The sequence below is a fragment of the Pygocentrus nattereri genome, chromosome 20, assembly GCF_015220715.1.
Source record: "Pygocentrus nattereri isolate fPygNat1 chromosome 20, fPygNat1.pri, whole genome shotgun sequence".
NCBI classification, from domain to species: domain Eukaryota; kingdom Metazoa; phylum Chordata; class Actinopteri; order Characiformes; family Serrasalmidae; genus Pygocentrus; species Pygocentrus nattereri.
The window spans coordinates 6,353,654-6,373,908 of NC_051230.1; the positions used below are offsets into that span (position 1 = coordinate 6,353,654).

The 20,255-nt window shown below is 41.8% G+C and overlaps 1 long non-coding RNA gene across 1 annotated transcript in view; it reads right to left on the bottom strand.

Moving 5' to 3' along the window:
• Window positions 1-8,278, bottom strand: part of LOC119261752 — a 49,087-nt gene extending 40,809 nt beyond the window's left edge. Inside the window, exon 1 of the long non-coding RNA XR_005129173.1 lies at window positions 8,228-8,278. This is a non-coding gene — a long non-coding RNA (uncharacterized LOC119261752). The remainder of the gene's footprint in view (window positions 1-8,227) is intronic.
• Between the last annotated feature and the right edge of the window lie 11,977 nt (window positions 8,279-20,255).

Below are 20,255 nucleotides of genomic sequence, written 5' to 3' on the forward strand. Positions count from 1 at the left end.
ACTCACCGGCCACTTTATTAGGTACAATAGGTTCAATTGCTTGTTAACCCAAATAGTTAATCAGCCAATCACACGGCCGCAACTCACTGCATTTAGGCATGTAGAGATGGTCAAGACAACTTGCTGAAGTGCAGACCGAGCATCAGAACGGGGAAGAAAGGAGATTTAAGTGGCTTTGAACGTGGCGTGGTTGTTGGTGCCAGACGGGCTGGTCTGAGTATTTCAGAAACTGCTGATCTACTGGGATTTTCACGCACAACCATCTCTAGGGTTTACAGAGAACGGTCCAAAAAAGAGGAGATATCAAGTGAGCAGTCAGTTGTATGGACGAAAATGCCCTGTTGATGTGAGAGGTCAGAGGAGAATGGGCAGACTGGTTCCAGATGATAGAAAGGCAACAGGAACTCAAATAACCAACCAAAATCTCTGAGGAACGTTTCCAACACCTTGTTGAAAGTCTGCCACGAAGAATTAAGACAGTTCTGAAGGCAAAAGGGGGTCCAGCCTTCTACTAGCAAGGTGCACCTAATAAAGTGGCTGCTGAGTGCATATCAGTTTACGTAATGTGAAGGATAATAACTTCAAATGTTGCCTTCATACTCATGCATCTCATTCACAAAAACAGTTATGGAAGCTGAAGTGATTCTTCTGTAGCATCACGCTAAAAGTGTAGTTTTGAATGAAATTGCAGTGCTGATGGAGAATCAACACGGATCATCTTTTAATCTTCGCTTAGACTTGATCTACTTAAACAAGATCCGGGAAACTCTGTATGTGCAAATGTTTAAATAAACCTGCATTACTTCTGAAATCAATAGAATTTGTCCTCCTTTGCTGCAGTAACAACCTCTACTCTTCTGCGAAGACTTTACACCAGGTGTTGAACATTGCTGTGAAGATTTGATTGCATTCAGCCACAAGAGCATTAACGAGGACAGGTACTGATGTTGGATAATTGGTTATGGATCACAAACTCCACGCCTACCAAAAGTACTGGAGGAGTTTCATCACTCCTACTGCTCCACAGCCTGATGCTGGGCCTTTATAACCATCTAGCCTGTGCTTGGCAAAAGTTGATACTGAGACATTTGACTGTTTTCTGAAAAATACACACCTATTTTGAATATGATGCAAGGCAACACATTTCAAAAAAGTTGGGACAGGGCAACAAAAGACTGGTAAAGTCGTGTAATGTGTAAAAGAAACCCACCTGTTGGAACATCTCACGACTAATTAGGTTAATTGGCAACATTCTGGTATTGGGTATAATACCATATTGATTGGGTATAAAAACTTAGGGGTTCACCACTGTATGAAAGACTGCATGCAAACAGTGCATCAATTCAAGAAGAATATTTCTCAATGTAAAATAACTTCTGGATTTAATCATCTACCCTATATAATATCATTGAAAGATTCTGAAAATCTGGATAAATCTCTGTATGCAAGGGACAAGGCCAATGAAAACCAATATTGGCTGGCTGTGATCTTTAGGCCCTCAGGGTGCATTGGATTAAAACAGACAGCGCAGTAATTCAGCCATCTCCACCACTCTCCACCTGGCTCTCACCCACCTGGACAATAAAGACACTTATGTCAGATTGCTGTTCATAGACTTCAGTTCAGCATTCAACACCATCATTCCTCAGCAGCTGATTGGAAAACTAAGCCTGCTGGGCCTGAATGCCTCCCTCTGTAACCAGATCCTGGATTTCCTGACTGAGAGACCTCAGTTAGTCAGGATAGGTAATAACATCTCCAGCGCCACCACACTGAGCACCGGTGCCCCTCAGGGCTGTGTGCTCAGTCCACTGCTGTTTACTCTGCTGACTCACGACTGTACTGCAAAGTACAGCTCAAACCACATCATCAAGTTCACTGATGACACGACTGTGGTGGGTCTGGTCAGCAAGAATGATGAGTCAGCATACAGAGAGGAGGTGTGGTGGACTGGTGCGGAGCCAACAACCTTTCTCTGAATGTAGATAAAACTAAGGAGGTGGTTATGGACTTCCAAAGACTGTGAGGTGACCACCCCCACTGAACAAATCATCAGGAGCACCAAGTTCCTCAGTGTCCACATCACAAAGAACCTCACCTGGTCCCACAACACCAACTCCATAGCCAAGAGAGCCCAGCAGTGCCTCTACTGAAGAAGGCTCATCTCCCCCCTCCCATCCTCACCATGTTCTACAGGGGGACTGTGGAGAGCATCCTGAGCAGCTGCATCATCGTTTGGTTTGGGAATTGCACCGCCTCAGACCGCAAGACCCTACAGCCTATAGTGAGGACAGCTGAGAAGATCACTGGGGTCTCTTTCCCCTTCATCATGGACATCTACACCACACGTTGTATCTGGAAAGCCACTAGCATTGTGGACGACCCCATCCATCCCTCACACGGACTTGTTTCTCTGCTGCCATCTGGCAGAAGGTACCGGAGCATCCGTGCCACCACCGCCAGACTCTGCAACAGCTTTATTCCTCAAGCAATCTAGTTTTTAAACTCATAAGGACTGAGCTAATGACAATAAAAGCCTTGTGACTTGACTTGACTTGATTTCCACTGCATGGGCTGAGGGGCACTTGCAAATAAAACACTGTCTGTGAACACAGTTAGTAGCTGAATCCACAAATACAAGTTAAAATTCTAACATACAAAGAAAAGACCATATATACACAGAAACGCTGCTGCATTCTCTGGGCCCAAACTCATTTTAAATGGACTGAGGTGAGGTAGGAAAATGTGGCCCAAAGAAAATATATTTGAAAATTCCAGTTTGTTATCAGCATACATTTCAAAAGCCAGCATCCGTGATACTATGGAGGTGCATTAGTGCACATGGCATAGGTGACTTCCACATCTGTGAAGGCACCATTGATGCTGAATGATATATATATATATACAGGTTTTGGAGCAATATATGCTGCCAAGACTATACCAGACCACATTCTGCATGGATTACAACAGTATGGCTTTGTGGTAAAACAGTCTGGGTGCTATACTGGCCCCGCCTGCAGTCCAGACCTCTTCCCCATTTAAAACTTAGTGCCTTATGATATGAAAAATATGCCAAGGGGAGACCTCGAACTGTTGAGCAGCTGAAATTCTTTATCAAGCAAGAAAAGAAAACCATTTAATTTTTAAAACTAGAATAGGCAACACAGTGGTAAACATGCCCCTGTCCCAACTTTTTTGAAACGTGTTGCTGGCATCAAATTCAAAATGGGCATAAATTGTCAAAAGCAATAAAATTTCTCAGTTTCAACAATTTTATCATCTTTGTACTAGTTTGAATTAAATATAGGGTTTAATCCAACTTTTTTGGAATGGAGATATAGCTGAATTCACTAATTAGAAGGACTGTCTGGATACACATAGTGTCCAAAAATAAGTCAAATGATCTTATTACATTCTTAAAAGTCAAAATGAGAAATGCTGATGTATTGACTTGATGCAAGAAGATCGCACAAGACATAATTTACAGTGAGAGAGTACGACAAAAAGAAATTGTTTCTCGCTATCAGCTATTGCTCCAAGTGTGAATCCTCAAACAGACAATTTTTAAAAGTTAATTAGCTTGCTGCTGCTTCATAAGAGGACAGACACTGACAAGTTTTTCTTTTTTTTTCCCACTTTGCCACCTCCTCATCAATTTGTGCTATGCAAAGATGTTCCCATGAACACACTCTTAATTAAGATCCACAGATTAGGGCGGTTTGCCATTCTCACTATAGGATCCAATGGCAGGTACTTCAGAAATTTGCACATTTGTTTTTCACACCCCATTCTTGCGAATATCGGCACAAACTTTCTGAAATAAAACAAGTATATACATAAGAAGTCGCAGAACTTTTAGGGGCCTTCCATGAAGGGCCTCAAATGTAGTTGATTAGCCAAGACATGTTTGGTGTAAAATGTTTGCTTCTTTTCACCCGGGTATATTTTGGTTATTCCATCTGAATTTACATGACCAAATTATTCAATAACTGCATTAAATAAATGTAAATTTTTAAAAAATGTGTTTTATGATGTGATTACAATTTACTGCCAGAAATCTTTGACGATTTTTTTAAATAAAAATAATTTTCACAGAGAAGATCACTGAAGAGACGCCATCTGTTTATAGTTTATAGTCCAGATTTGTGTAAAAATGGGTCGACTTTCAGTACAAAAATTTTTTTTTATTGTAAGGGTTTAAAATGACATCATTTTCTATTTGACTGGAAAAAGGACATTTACAGCCTCATACAATGCCCACCTTCTCAAAACACCTCTCAAACAAAAAATAAAATTTAAATTTAAGAGAAGTAATGGCCCCAGGTGTTTGATACCAAGCCCCTAGGCCTGTGTAATGCCGGGGAGCGAGGAGGCGGATGCATATGTGAAGATGAGACATTTATTCAGGGCAAATCCAGGGTCATAGTCTAGACAGCCCAGGTTCGTTAAGCCAACACGGATTGAATGGGGGGCAGACATGACAGACAAACCAGAAACACACAATAAACAATCAACACGATCAAACATCCAAACAGTTCAAACAATTCAAACAAAGACCAGTAACCAGACAGGGGAACACACAGGGCTTAAATACACAAGGGTAAATGAGGGACAGGTGGAAACACAGGTGGAGACAATCAGGGGCGGAGTAACCAAAACAAGGGGCTGGACTAGGAATTCAAAACAAACGCACATGGATGAAAAAGTAAATAAAAAGCACATGGACAGGACTGGGAGGGGCCGATCGTGACAGCCTGCAGACTGCTTCTACAGACATTAGTGAAAGAATGGGTCACTCTCAGGAGCTCAGTGAATTCTAGAGTGGTGCCGTGATCGGACACCACCTGTGGAACAAGTCCAGTCGTGAAATTTCCTCACTACTAAATATTCCACAGTCAACTCTCAGTGGTATTATGACAAAGTGGAAGCGATTGGGAACGACAGCAACTCAGCCACGAAGTGGTCGGTCAGGTAAAATGACAGAGCGGGGTCAGCGGATGCTGAGGGGCATAGTGCACAGAGGTCACCGACTTTCTGCAGAGTCAATCGCTACAGACCTCCAAACTTCATGTGGCCTTCAGATCAGCTCAAGAACAGCGTAGAGAGCTTCATGGAATGGGTTTCCATGGCCGAGCAGCTGCATCCAAGCCTTACATCACCAAGCGCAGTGCAAAGCGTGGAATGCAGTGGTGCAAAGCGCCGCCACTGGACTTCAGCACCAAGAGATTTTGGACAATTTCATGCTCGCAACTTTGTGGGAACAGTTTGGGGACGGCTCCTTCCTGTTCCAACATGTCTGCACACCAGTGCACAAAGCAGGTCCATAAAGACATGGATGAGCGAGTTTGTTGTGGAAGAACTTGACTGGCCTGCACAGAGTCCTGACCTCAACCCGATAGAACACCTTTGGGATGAATTAGAGTGGAGACTGTGAGCCAGGCCTTCTCATCCAACACCAGTGTCTGACCTCACAAATGTGCTTCTTGAAGAACGGCCAAAAATTCCCATAAACACTCCTAAACCTTGTGGAAAGCCTTCCGAGAAGAGCTGAAGCTGCTATAGCTGCAAAGGGTGGGCCGACATCATATTAATCCCTATGGATTAAGAATGGGAAATCACTCTAGTTCAAACACGTGTGAAGGCAGATGAGCAGATACTTTTGGAAATATAGTGCATATAAAAGATCCATAAGATAGGCGGAGTTGTAAGTGACCAATGAGCGGCTGTACATTTAACATAAGGTCCAAAAATAAGCAAACAAATACATATCAGGCCTCTTTTTTCGATTTGAATGATTGTTTACTGACTGAAAAACGTTATTGAATGATCATCCAGCATCTACTTCATGATACTGCATTTTAAATATGTTTTATGGATCACACCAACTTCTTACACTTCCTGTTATTGAAAATGACGCATCTGCAAACCATTTGAAATGAAAACGTTACAGCATAAAGTGTTTTTTGTGGTCATCCAGGTCAGCACGTTGTATCCTGAATCAAGGCTGCCTCTCTTGAAACCTTTTGTGCTGAGAGAAAAGAATAAAAAAGGCAATCTCCCTTTCTCCGAACGCAGATGGAGATCGGAACACACTTGAACAGCGCACCACTCAACGTTGCTGTGCTTTCTGTGGTAGAAAATGAGTGGAATAACAAAGGAGGCTGTTGTCGTCTTTATTTCTTGTTGTACTATGTACACATTAGACTTGTCCTGTGAACGTCAGGCTAACTTGAGAACTGTGGGAGATATTGTTGTCCAGACTGACCAGCATTTGCAGTGCAGGCCACTTTCTGTACACATACAAGTGTAAGACAGTAATTATGTTGACTTGACAAAGCCAATGTACTGTCTTCCTTTTACTGATCTTCTCTTCTTAGTCCCGGTTTCACAGGTTGCAGTTTGCAAGCAAAACGTTATCCCAGGTGGTTACTAAGATGTTGCTATGTTATCCCCGGTGCTTTCTAAGTCATCGCTATGGTATTCCAAGTGGTTGCTAAAATGTTTCCAAGTCATTGCTACGGTATTCCAAGTGGTTGCTAAGATGTTTTAAGTCATTGCTATGGTATCCCAGGTGGTGCTAAGATGTTTTATGTCATTGCAATAGAATTCCAAGTGGTTGCTAAGATGTTTTAAGTCATTGCTATGTAATTCCAAGTGTTTGCCTAGATGTTTTTTAATCATTGCTACGGTATTCCAAGTGGTTGCTAAGATGTTTCCCAGCCATTGCTACAATATTCCAAGTGGTTGCTAAGATGTTTATCAGTCATTGCTATGGTATTCCAAGTGGTTGCTAAGATGTTTCTTAGTCATTGCTATGGTATTCCAAGTGGTTGCTAAGATGTTTCTAAGTCATTGACACGGTATTCCAAGTGGTTGCTAAGATGTTTCTCAGTCATTGCTATGGTATTCCAAGTGGTTGCTAAGATGTTTCTTAGTCATTGCTATGGTATTCCAAGTGGTTGCTAAGATGTTTCTAAGTCATTGACACGGTATTCCAAGTGGTTGCTAAGATGTTTCTCAGTCATTGCTATGGTATTCCAAGTGGTTGCTAAGATGTTTCTTAGTCATTGCTATGGTATTCCAAGTGGTTGCTAAGATGTTTCTCAGTCATTGCTATGGTATTCCAAGTGGTTCTAAGATATTTCTAAATCATTACTATGGTATCCCAGGTAGTACTAAAACGTTTCTGAGTCATTGCTGTGGTATCCCAGGTGGTTGCTAAGATGTTTCTCAGTCATTGCTACGGTATTCCAAGTGGTGCTAAGATGTTGACATCCAAGATCTGACTTAGTCTATTCATGAATACATTATCTTCTGCTGAAATAACATGGCAGTCATGGTCATCAGACTCACTGTGAAGTAACTTCACGAAAAGCCAAAGTAGGAAATACACCACAGAAATTTTTTTTTTTGCTGGGCAGGTGGAATTTGCATGTTGTTCATGTGATCAGTTGCTTCGCAAGTCTTTAGAATAACTTACTTCATTTGAATTCCTTATCACTTTATATTGTTAATATATATATGATTTATTGCCTATTCTACTTTATTGTACTATTCATTCATTTGCATGCATTTCTCTTCATGCACGCTTTATTGTCCCATTCCCACCTGCAGTGGGTTAGTTTCCCACTCGCTTCCTCAAGCAACACTGAGAATAACTCCTGCACTGCAAGATATTGTGGCGGGTCCCACAGGACTCCACAGGAGTGCAGACCTCTAGTGTAAAGTCAGCCTTGTTTTTAGTTCCATGGACTGTGTGGATTGTTTCTGGATTATATTTATAACTTTGGGCTTGTGTGAGTTTGTGTTGTTCAGAGTACTGTCAGTTTTTACTGGTGCTTCAGTTAAACTTAGTGCAGGACACAAGTTATGTTAGCTCTAGCTCTTAGCGCAGCTCTCTGTCACTGAGGCATATGTTAGGAGTCAAATCCAGGACTTCAATATTGAGGCTTTAACCACCTAAAACTCCCACACCTTACACAAACACAGCACACACCCTGCCCAGCAAAGGTTCGGGGATGCCGAGCTTTTTAAAACGTTTTTAACAGCTGACAGTGTTTTCTTTCTTGCTTTATAATAACTGAACATATTAAATGTAAAACCACTGAGATCTTTCCCAACTGCAAATCTGAAGGAGCACCTCTCAAAAGTCATACCTTAAGAAGTAACAACAACAACAACAACAATAATAAACAGTAATGAAATGCGGAATAAAGCCAAAACTTACTCATTTTACCCTCTTGTTGGGACATCAGCACTCAGACCTCAGGTGTTTGAGAGAGAGAGAGAGAGAGAGAGAGAGAGAGAGAGAGAGAGAGAGAGAGAGAGGGAAATTAGAAGAAGAGAAAAGTGAGAGAGAGAGGGACAATAGAAGAAAATAGTGAGAGATAGTGAAAGAAAGAAAGAAAGGCAGAGAGAAGGATAGAGAGAATGAGTAGAGAGAGAAAGGAGTGAGAGTATAGAGACAGACAAAGAAAAAAGGAAAAGAGAATAACTGAGAGCGAGCCGAAGAAGAGAGGGAAAAAAGAAAGAGCAAAAAAAGGAGGGAAGGGAGAGAAAGAGAAGGGGGGGTTATAGGAGGAACTAGTGAGGGAAAAAGAAAGGCAGACAATGAGAGAGAGTGAGAAAAGGAAAGAATGAGAGAGAGAGAGAGGGGGGGGGAAGAGAGATAGAGAGGGGGAAGGAAAGAATGAAGGAGAGAGAGAGACAAAAAGAGAGATACAGAGAGAGGGGGGAAAAGAAAAGGAAACAATAAAAGAGAGAGAGATAGACAGAGAGGGGGAAGGAAAGAATGAATGAGAGAGAGATAAAGAGAGAGAGGGGGTGGGCAGAGAGGGGGAGAGGGAAAGAGATAAAGACAGAGGGGGAGAGAAAAGGAAAGAATGAAAGAGAGATAGATAGAGAGATAGATAGAGAGGGGGAGGCAAGAATGAAGGGGAGAGAGAGACAAAAAGAGAGATACAGAGAGAGGGGGGAAAAGAAAAGGAAACAATAAAAGAGAGAGAGATAGACAGAGAGGGGGAAGGAAAGAATGAATGAGAGAGAGATAAAGAGAGAGAGGGGGTGGGCAGAGAGCGGGGGGAGAGGGAAAGAGATAGAGACAGAGGGGGAGAGAAAAGGAAAGAATGAAAGAGAGATAGATAGAGAGATAGATAGAGAGGGGGAGGAAAGAATGAAGGGGAGAGAGAGAGAGGGAGAGAGAGAGGGAAAGAGAGAGAGAGAGAGAGAGAGAGAGAGAGAGAGAGAGAGAGTGAGAGAGAGTGAGAGGAGTTCACAGGATCAATATTTATTGAGTGTGCACTATCTGCACTGTAAGCCTTGTGTTGTAGCTCTTGGTGTAATTGGCTATGTAGATTCTGTTCTCTCTGAGCAGCGTAAGCCCACATGCCTTGTTCAGCCTTCAGCCTCTCCCTCAGGACCACACAGCTCCACTGTGCAGGGAAATAACGAGAGCAGTCAGCCTAAAAAAACAGAAAAGAGGAGTCAGCCCAAACTGCCCTGTCCACTGCTCTCACCTGAATTCCCCAAATGAACTGGCCGTGAATCTGCAGTCTGACAGAGGCTCAGGGAGACTCTCTCTGTCTCTCTGCATGGCCTTTCTCTCACGGTCATTGTGTGGGAGAGAGATGATAAAAACGTGTTTCAGTACGCTGCACATCCTTTGAGGGACTGCATCCTAATCAGATCTGACCTTAAGAAAAAACTTGGGTAGGAATTGAGAGAATAGCTTCCTCTTTAGGACACTCAGCTTAACCCTTCCTAAATTATTATACTTGTTAGACTATGTTTTCTATTTATTTGCAATTGGCATGTTGTGTCTGCAAACTGGCCAGCAACATCAGAAGAAATGGTGAATTATGACGATCAGTGTTAGTCCTTCAGCTCAGGCATTATGCAGTTCATTTTGTGCCAGAAATTTCAAACAAAATTTCAAGCAAAATGTTACCTATAAAGGTAACGGTGGTGTGGTGGGTAGCGCTGTCGCCTCACAGCGAGGAGGGCCTAGGTTCGATTCCCCGGCCGGGTGATCAGGGTCCTCTCTGTGTGGAGTTTGCATGTTCTCCCCGTGTCTGCGTGGGTTTCCTCCGGGTTCTCCGGTTTCCTCCCACAGTCCAAAGACATGCATTCAGGCCAATTGGACATGCTGAATTGCCCCTGGGTGTGAATGACTGTCTGTGTCTGTCTGTCTGCCCTGTGATGGACTGGCGACCTGTCCAGGGTGTATCCTGCCTTTCGCCCGAAGACTGCTCGGATAGGCTCCAGCATCCCCCCGCGACCCTGACGGAGAAGCGGCTTAGAAAATGGATGGATGGATGGATGTTACCTATAAAAATATCCAACATATCATTATTGTTGGAAATCCTCATATCTCCAAAATAGTAACTTTACACGTGACAGAAAAAGGCTACTGTACTTTTAACTTAAGTCAATTGAACCAGAGTTTTTACCAAGTCAATTTGGGCCATTTCCTTTGGTCCATTCATCATGAAATTCACACACAATGTAAAGGACAACAGGCATTTTCCAATTATGTCAAAAACTGAAAAACGTCAAAAATGGAGATTTTGATGAGGTTTTATTCCGACAGCAGAGATACGCTTCAAATATAAAATGACAATTAAATCTAACTTAACTTTTTAAAAAGATTACTCCTCTTTTTCGCTCATTTTGATATAAATGCGCTGCTCAATTTGCTAGTCTTTCATTTTTTTCCACTAGTTGATTTTTTATTTTTTATTTTTTGCTTTTGAAATTTTCCTTGCGCTTCTGACTTTTGGCACATCTTACGGCCAATTATTCAGTAACTGCATGAAATAAATGTACATTCATATTTTATTTATTTATTTATTTGTTTTGTAAAAGTCCCTCAAATTAACAGAAAATGTGTTTTATGATCAGACACATCGCTCTATGTTTACAATTTACTGCTGAAAGCCAAAAATCTCCGACGCTCTTTGTGTTATTTTCTAAAAGTAATGTTTCCAGAGCAGATCACTGAAGAGACACCGTCTGTTTATAGTTTAGAGCCCAGATTTGGGGAAAAACGGGTCGACTTTCAGTAGAAAAACAAAGTTCAGCTTCTTTTATTATAAGGGTTTAAAATGACGTCACCGTCTATTAGACTGGAGAGAAGAGCTACAGCCTCACACGACGCCCAGCTTCTGAATGGAGCTTATGGAATATGAACTTTATGAAGAACATGACGAAGTGCGTTTTGGAACCACTGATGGTTTCAAGGAGTTGAAGAGATTAATTCAACTAGAAAAAAAAAAAACAAAAAAAACGTGCTAACAAGTACATTAAGTAGTTTTCCTCAACCTAAATAAATATTTTAAATGAATAATTCTTTCAATTAATGCATTCTTTTGGGTTACAAAAAAATAGTTTATTTACTTGTAACCACATGAAGTCCATGTGGGATTCTAGTAATATGTTAGCGACTGTGACTGAAAAGCTGCTCAGTGGTGACGTCAGTTTGGGAATTTAGTGTCGTCTCATCTTCAGAGGTTGACCAAATCGGCTGTCGGTCAATTGTGATCTTAAAAGTGTCCGTTTTCTGTTTGTGGCAAAGTAAAAAGTAAAAAACGTTCAAATGGCTTGAGCGTCTCCTGCAGCTATCAAAGTCGTTGCTTAGCAGCGGCGTCTCAGCGGCGTGATACAGTGTTTGTGGAAAAACCTAGAACACTTCTCAGCCAATCAACTTGCATGGCAAGTTATATAATTTAAATTAAAATTTAAAGAGATGTAGCAGAATATGAATTAAAACATGGTCAAAACATGACTAAAAACAACATACTTTAATAGCAGAAATTAAACATTGATTTAAAATTTAGATTAGAAGTTAAATTACAACACTAAAAGTGCTCAAATCAAAGTTGAGTCTTAAGAGATCAAATTTGTGACCTGAGTCTGAATATCCGTCATATAGTTATACGTGTCTATGTCTAAATATTTCACTTATTTATTCATATAATTTTTTAAACAGCTGCTTTGTATTAACTGTATGTATTTGGTGCATTAGGATCTTACTCTCTTGCCTAGCAGTGGATAAGACTACTGGAAGAACCAAGAGCTGCAGAGTTAGACGTGCCAACAGGGTGCACAGACGTGAATGAGAGGCAATTATAAAGAACAGCAAGCTTTCATCATATTACAGTTCATGCAGTTACTATGTCATTTATCCCTTAGCAACCACCCAGATCCCTGAAACTAATGGCAACTGTTCACTTTGGGCATATTTCATACACACGCTTACAAAACCCATTTCTGCTTCATGTCTTATAGTGTAAAGTCACTTATATTTCACATGTGGCATTTCCATTTTAACATACTGGGTTAAATGCTTGTCAGATGTTATGACCTGGTGTAGGGTCAGGCCGTTAAGGAATGGTCTGGGGTGAAATGTGTGCTTTGTGAGTGTAACAATGAGCCACAAATGGCAAATGTTTCTTAACTGCAACTTCAAAGTGCATAGGTCCTGAAAAAATTGTAGCTAGCTACTTTGTAGCTACTTTTCTAGACTTTTTGAAAAGTAATGTGTTACTTTTTAATTACTTTCAAAGTGTGATTGTCAGAATATTTGTGAATCTCCACCTGACAAACCAAATAAGCCCAACTGTGAAGAATACACTGCATTCAGTCATGTGCCAAAGTATTCGCTCATCTGCCTTCACACGCATATGAACTTGATTGACATCCCATTCTTAATCCATAGGATTTAATATGATGTTGGCACACCCTTTGCAGCTATAACAGCTTCGACTCTTCTGGGAAGGCTTTCCACAAGGGTTAGGAGTGTGTTTATGGGAATATTTGACCGTTCTTCCAGAAGCGCATTTGTGAGGTCAGACACTGATGTTGGACGAGAAGGCCTGGCTCACAGTCTCCGCTCTAATTCATCCCAAAGGTGTTCTATCGGGTTGGCCAGTCAAGATCTTCCATACCAAAGTCACTCATCCGTGTCTTTATGGACCTGCTTTGTGCACTGGTGCTCAGTCATGCTGGAACAGGAAGGGGCCGTCCCCAAACTGTTCCCACAAAGTTGGGAGCATGAAATTGTCCAAAATCTCTTGGTGCTGAAGCTTTAAGAGTTCCTTTCACTGGAACTAAGGGGCCGAGCCCAGTTCCTGAAAAACAACCCCACACCATGATCCCCCCTCCACCAAACTTTACACTTGGCACAATGCAGTCAGACAAGTACAGTCTCCTGGCAACCGCCAAACCCAGACTCACCAATCAGATTGCCAGACGGAGAAGCGTGATTGGTCACTCCAGAGAACACGTCTCCACTGCTCTAGAGTCCAGTGGCGACGCTTTACACCACTGCATTCCACGCTTTGCATTGCGCTTGGTGATGTAAGGCTTGGATGCAGCTGCTTGGCCATGGAAACCCATTCCATGAAGCTCTCTATGCTGTTCAGAAAGTTGGTGACCTCTGCACACTATGCGCCTCAACATCCGCTGACCCCGCTCTGTCATTTTACGTGGCTGACCACTTCATGGCTGAGTTGCTGTCATTCCCAATCACTTCCACTTTGCTATAATCCCACTGACAGTTGACTGTGGAATATTTAGTAGTGAGGAAATTTCATGGACTTGTTGCACAGGTGGCGTCCGATCACGGTACCACGCTGGAATTCTCTGAGCTCCTGAGAGCGACCCATTCTTTCACTAATGTCTGTAGAAGCAGTCTGCAGGCCTAGGGGCTCGGCTTTATACACCTGTGGCCTTGGCAGTGATTGGGACACCTGAATTCAATGATTTGGATGGGTGAGTGAAAACTTTTGGAAATATAGTGTATGTTTGAAAAACTGCAAATATACAAAAAGATCACCAAAAAGTCAGTTTAAGTGTATCCAACAGTCGAACTTACACAACAAAGGTGTCCAAAAAAAACTTTGACTTTGCGTTTACTTAGTCAAACATTCCGGGGTTTCCGTAACAAAAATAATCGAATACAAACCAAACACTTTTGTGCAAAGCAGGGTCAACTGTTGAAATAAAACAGCTCCAATTTAAACATTTCAGCAAGATATTTACAGACATGACATTCAGAGTCCTTTAAACGCCAGCAACACTTTAAAATTCATATTAGTGACGTTGGCTCTGCGCAGTACTGTTAGTAATAGTCTATTAGGAAAATGCTTTTTTCTTGCTTTAGCTAAGGCAGGCGTCAGCAACTTGTGGCTCTTTTACTGCCCTGTTCCAGCTCCACAGCAGCACTAGATTTTTAGGTAAAATAACAATCATCCTTTGCTATAAAATCGAATAACACACAGTTCTACCATAGTCTTCACAATAAATGGTCTTAAACACTGGAGTTAATGTAGAACTGCTAATTCACCAACCTTCAATGATGAAGACTGACGTCTAGACTGCTGGTCACACAGCAACGCAGACAGACTTGCCTAGCTCAGAGTTAATGAAATGACATCTTGAGAAAGATTCAAGATGAACATAATTTGGAGATGAATGGACTTATCTGAGTTTATAATCACTCCAGCTGATTCCCTGAAACATTTAATCTGCAACAGGAAACTGTCAAACACTAAGTTGCAAGGCTGAAATCAGCTTCCAGTTCACCAGCTGCTCAAATGGCACAGCAGTACAATCTGGAGCCTCGGGCACCATTTAAGGTGGAATGGAACAATTCAAACATGAAGCTAGTGAATGAGAAGTGACTTCAGCCTCACAACAAGTCAAATGTTGAGAGACATTTGACAAGAAACTGTGCTACTTTTGTGGGAAAGTTTCCTGGCTGAGGAAAGTGGCTGTCCTGACAGTTAAGCAGAGCAAAGTGAGTCTGCCTTTTCGTTTATATTATATCGTTAGACTGTACTAGGACATCAGCACATACTTACAGCCATAAAATGTTGTGGCTCCCAAGGTGGTTTCAGTCTTGTTGAAAGGACCAAACGGCTCCTCTTAACATTTCTACTGCCGACCCCTGAGCTAAGCCCACTAGCAAGGTGTGATCAGCACCTGACTGTTTGCTGGAACGCTCCGCAGCTCAGTCAGGACTGCACATTCGCAACCAGCCCAGATAACGACTGCGTTCTGTAGCCTATAGCAAAATTGTGTAGTGAAAATTTTCATTAAAGCTGCACAAAAATGTGTAGGTGCTACAGCTACTCCCTACATTTCAGAAAACTGTACCGGTTACAGCTGTTAGTTACAAAAAATTGTAAGTAGTGCACTACGTAGTTACTCCGCTGTCCCTGAAAGTGTGTTATACAACTGTACAGTGCAATCACTAGGGGGCAGTCATGGGCTGGAGGTTAGGGAATCAGCCCTGTGACTGTAAGGTTGCCAGTTTGATCCCATTGGCTGACAGTCCCTGACTGAAGTGCCCTTGAGCAAGACACCTAACCCCAATCGCACCCCGGGCACCATGGATAGGGCTGCCCACCGCTCCGGGCAAGTGTGCTTACTGCCCCCTAGTGTGTGTGTTCACTAGTGTGCATGCACGGATGGGTTAAATGCAGAGGTCTAATTTCTTTTTTTTTTTTTTTTAGAGACCCTTGTTATTCCCACAACGGGGAAATTTCACCTCTGCATTTAACCCATCCGTGAAGTGAAACACCACATACACACTAGTGAACACACACACACTAGGGGGCAGTGAGCACACTTGCCTAATTCTAATTCTAGTTTGAGCCCACACTAACTCCAAGATAGATACTAAATAGCCTCAACCAAAACAAAATAACAAGCATAGGACAATCAGCTTATCTAATTCCCTAATTCATTAATTAATTAATTAATTAATTAATGACACAAAACACAGACAAAACCCCAAACCCAAACAAAATGGCAGCCTAACCTACACCTGGTGAAGCTATTTGTATCTACATATAGTGAATCTATATACAGCGTATGCAACCAGCTAACAGGTTTCAATGGGCTAGTCTAAATCGAGGCCAAACAAAGCAGTCAAAGGCCAAACAGTCAAAGATGAATCAAACAGGCAAACAAACAAGCACACATGAGCAGCTGTTGGTGGAGCTGAGGAGGCCTTTTCTATTCTTCCTGCCTTTTGACATCATATCCAGACCTAAACTGGAGCACGGGCTGAAGTGTGGAAGGTTTTGAGTTAAAAACATGGACTGGATCATGGAATGAGGCTGCAACTGGGAAGACAGAACAGAGGCACAGACAATACACACATATACACATTTTCTAACCCGCTTCTCCTTCTGGGTCACGAGAGAAGCTGGAGCCTATCCCAGCTGTCATTGGGCGGAAGGCAGGATACACCCTGGACAGGTTGCCAGTCCATCGCAGGGCAGAGAGACAGACAGACAGACACACACATTCACACCTAGGGGCAATTTAGCATGTCCAATTGGCCTGACTGCATGTCTTTGGACTGTGGGAGGAAACCCATGCAGACATGGGGAGAACATGCAAACTCCACACAGAGAGGATCCTGGTCACCCGGCCGGGGAATTGAACCCCTTCTTACTGCGCTACCCACCGCACCACCATGCCACCACAGACAAAACAGCAACAACATACAGAGCAGAGCGTAACACAAATTGGTAGGACTACTGCAGCAGGCAGAGTCGCAGGGTTAGCCTGTTTTTCACCAACATCCCAGAGTGCTCAGTCACAGACGAAACCATTTACACAATGCTGGAGGATTCCCTCCATCTCTAGAAGACGATGATGGTTCATCTGCTTCTGGGAAACAATTACATATTCACTTACATGATGTTTGGCAGTTCCATTATGGTCTATACGGGCTGAAGTGCTGCAAGCCTGTGAAACCAGTTTATGTCACTTTTTAGCAGAATAGGTTGCTGTTAAAAGCAGAAAGTGTTTACTTGCCTGTCTGTGTTTATTAGTGTTTATCATCTGCAGGAGTTCTGTGAGCTTTGATACCCTCCTCCCCATCCCCAGGGTTGTAGCTAACCACCAAGCGGGTGAGTAAGTGTGATTTGCCCAAAAAACTAAGCATTTTCATTGGCTCACCTTGCTTTTCCCTCCCACCTCTTTCATGCCAGCAATAAATTGTTTGCATTTTAGCAGTTTGTGCTGTGTAATTTGATTATCCACCATTAATCTCAGCTTGTTCCGCTGAAAATTTTGTTATATCTGATTTCATCTGATGTCGAAAACCATCTATGTGGTTCAAGACCACTTGAAAGTGTTATTTGATGTGCAGATGTGATTGTGCTGAAGAGTGCTGCTCTACATGCCTTTCAGAGCAAAAGCACAGAGAAGCATTTCTGTATCATTTACCTGGAAAAACCTCTTGTTTCTACTCTCTCTCTCTCTCTCTCTCTCTCTCTCTCTCTCTCTCTCTCTTGCTCTCTCGCTCTCTTTCAGGCTTTATGTTGTCTGTACAATGTCAAACCATTATGTACGACAGATGATGGTAAAAATCTGCAGTTAGAGGATGAAAGAATGTCTGGCAGTGCAGAGATATTCAGAAAAGCCTTCTCCAAAGTCCCCATGTCCTGTTTCTCACACAAACCCGCTATGAGGCCCATATGTGCCTGGGGCTGTTTAGAGACGAGAGAGGAAGATGTTTTTATTCTTAAAAGGCAACATGTTATCATGTGCAACATGCTGCGCTTGATATTTTTCTAACAACTGAGCTTAGAAAAGGAATAAAACTGTGCAGCTCTTCTTTCAGTTGGGGGCCACCACCCACCAAAGTCTGCAGGCCAGCATTTACTACATCATCAACAAAAGCTTTCAGATAACAACATCCTGACTACAACACATTTCTCTTTCCCCCTGTTAGCTATTCCTGGGGATCTGTAGCGCTGATTCAGCTACTCCTAATTAAATTCTAATTAAAAGAAAAATGTTATATATTGAAAACTGGAATCGTATTAACTGTAATCACATAAGCCAGACTTTTGGCTAGTGTAAGAGAGTCTGGTGCATCTCATGGTAACACCTTACATTAAGGGTCACATATTAACTGATACATATATCGCTGTTCTCAGAACAAGACCTCATATCTCCAAAATGGGAACTTTACGGGAGAAAGAAAAACACACTGTACGTTTAATGTAAGTCAATGGAACCAGACGTCTTTTCATTTTGGGCCATTTCTTTTGGTGTATTCATCATGAAATTTACACACAATGTAAAGGGCAACAGGTCCTTGGAAATTATGTCAACAGCTGAAAAATGATGTCAAAAACTTTCGACAGCAGCGATACGCTAATATGTAATTTAATACTCATTACTTATATATTAATTAACTGCTTAGTGATTAACCATTGACTAGGCTGTTAACTGGTAGCTAAGTTTGTCTTAAGTTCACAACTTTATTACTCATTAGCTGTGAACTAACTGCCAGTAATTACACACAGTAATAATCCCATTAATTATCTGTTAATTAATCTTCTCATTTCATGCAATTAATTTATGGCCACTTCATAATTATAAAGTAATTATTCTCATTGCTAATTATACTACTACACACACACACACACACACACACACACACACACACACACACACATACATACACACTATCAATTAACATTTGGTCAATTAAGCCCTGCATACTTGCACATCTCATTGAATGACAGGTTGTTTACAGATCCTAGTTTGGACTTCCATGGTATCATCCCAAAAACACCCATTTGGCACCAATTTAAGACCAAAGGTAATAGTGTAAGAGACACTACACTGTCAATATGTGCATTTCACACATATATTTTATTCTTATGCTTTAAAATGCAACTGTTTTCATACATCAAATAAGCAGCCTATGTTTTAGGCCCGACCAGTATGTCCACCTACGTTTCCTCAGTGATTCACAGTAAAGTGTGTGTTGACTGTTCTCAGTCATGAATTTGTAGTATACATAAACATGTACATTTATCTAATGTGGCAGACGCTCTTCTCCACAGCAACTGGATTTTACACAAGTAGGTGAAGGTAGTGTTAGGAGTCTTGTCCAAGGACTCTTATTGGTATATTGTAGGGTTCTTGCCCAGGCAGGGGATTGATTAGTGTTTTCAATAAAGTGGCCAGCGAGTGGAAGTTCAAGGTAGTTGTTTCTAATAAAGTGGCCAGTGAGAGGAATTACAAAGTAGATGTTTCTAATAAAGTGGCCAGAGAGTGGAATTACAAGGCAGGTGTTTCCAATAAAGTGGCCAGTGAGAGGAATTACAAAGTAGATGTTTCTAATAAAGTGGCCAGCTAGTGGAAGTTCAAGGTAGGTGTTTCTAATAAAGTGACCAGCTAGTGGAAGTTCAAGGGAGGTGTTTCTAATAAAGTGGCCAGCTAGTAGAAGTACAAGGTTGGTGTTTCTAATAAAGTGGCCAGCTAGTGGAAGTTCAAGGTAGGTGTTTCTAATAAAGTGGCCAGCTAGTGGAAGTTCAAGGGAGGTGTTTCTAATAAAGTGGCCAGCTAGTGGAAGTTCAAGGGAGGTGTTTCTAATAAAGTGACCAGCTAGTGGAAGTTCAAGGGAGGTGTTTCTAATAAAGTGGCCAGCTAGTAGAAGTACAAGGTGGGTGTTTCTAATAAAGTGGCCAAAGAGTAGAAGTACAAGGTGGGTGTTTCTAATAAAGTGGCCAGCTAGTGGAAGTTCAAGGTAGGTGTTTCTAATAAAGTGGCCAGTGAGAGGAATTACAAAGTAGATGTTTCTAATAAAGTGGCCAGCTAGTGGAAGTTCAAGGTAGGTGTTTCTAATAAAGTGACCAGCTAGTGGAAGTTCAAGGGAGGTGTTTCTAATAAAGTGGCCAAAGAGTAGAAGTACAAGGTTGGTGTTTCTAATAAAGTGGCCAGCTAGTGGAAGTTCAAGGTAGTTGTTTCTAATAAAGTGGCCAGTGAGAGGAATTACAAAGTAGATGTTTCTAATAAAGTGGCCAGAGAGTGGAATTACAAGGCAGGTGTTTCCAATAAAGTGGCCAGTGAGAGGAATTACAAAGTAGATGTTTCTAATAAAGTGGCCAGCTAGTGGAAGTTCAAGGTAGGTGTTTCTAATAAAGTGACCAGCTAGTGGAAGTTCAAGGGAGGTGTTTCTAATAAAGTGGCCAGCTAGTAGAAGTACAAGGTTGGTGTTTCTAATAAAGTGGCCAGCTAGTGGAAGTTCAAGGTGGGTGTTTCTAATAAAGTGGCCAGCTAGTGGAAGTTCAAGGGAGGTGTTTCTAATAAAGTGGCCAGCTAGTGGAAGTTCAAGGGAGGTGTTTCTAATAAAGTGACCAGCTAGTGGAAGTTCAAGGGAGGTGTTTCTAATAAAGTGGCCAGCTAGTAGAAGTACAAGGTGGGTGTTTCTAATAAAG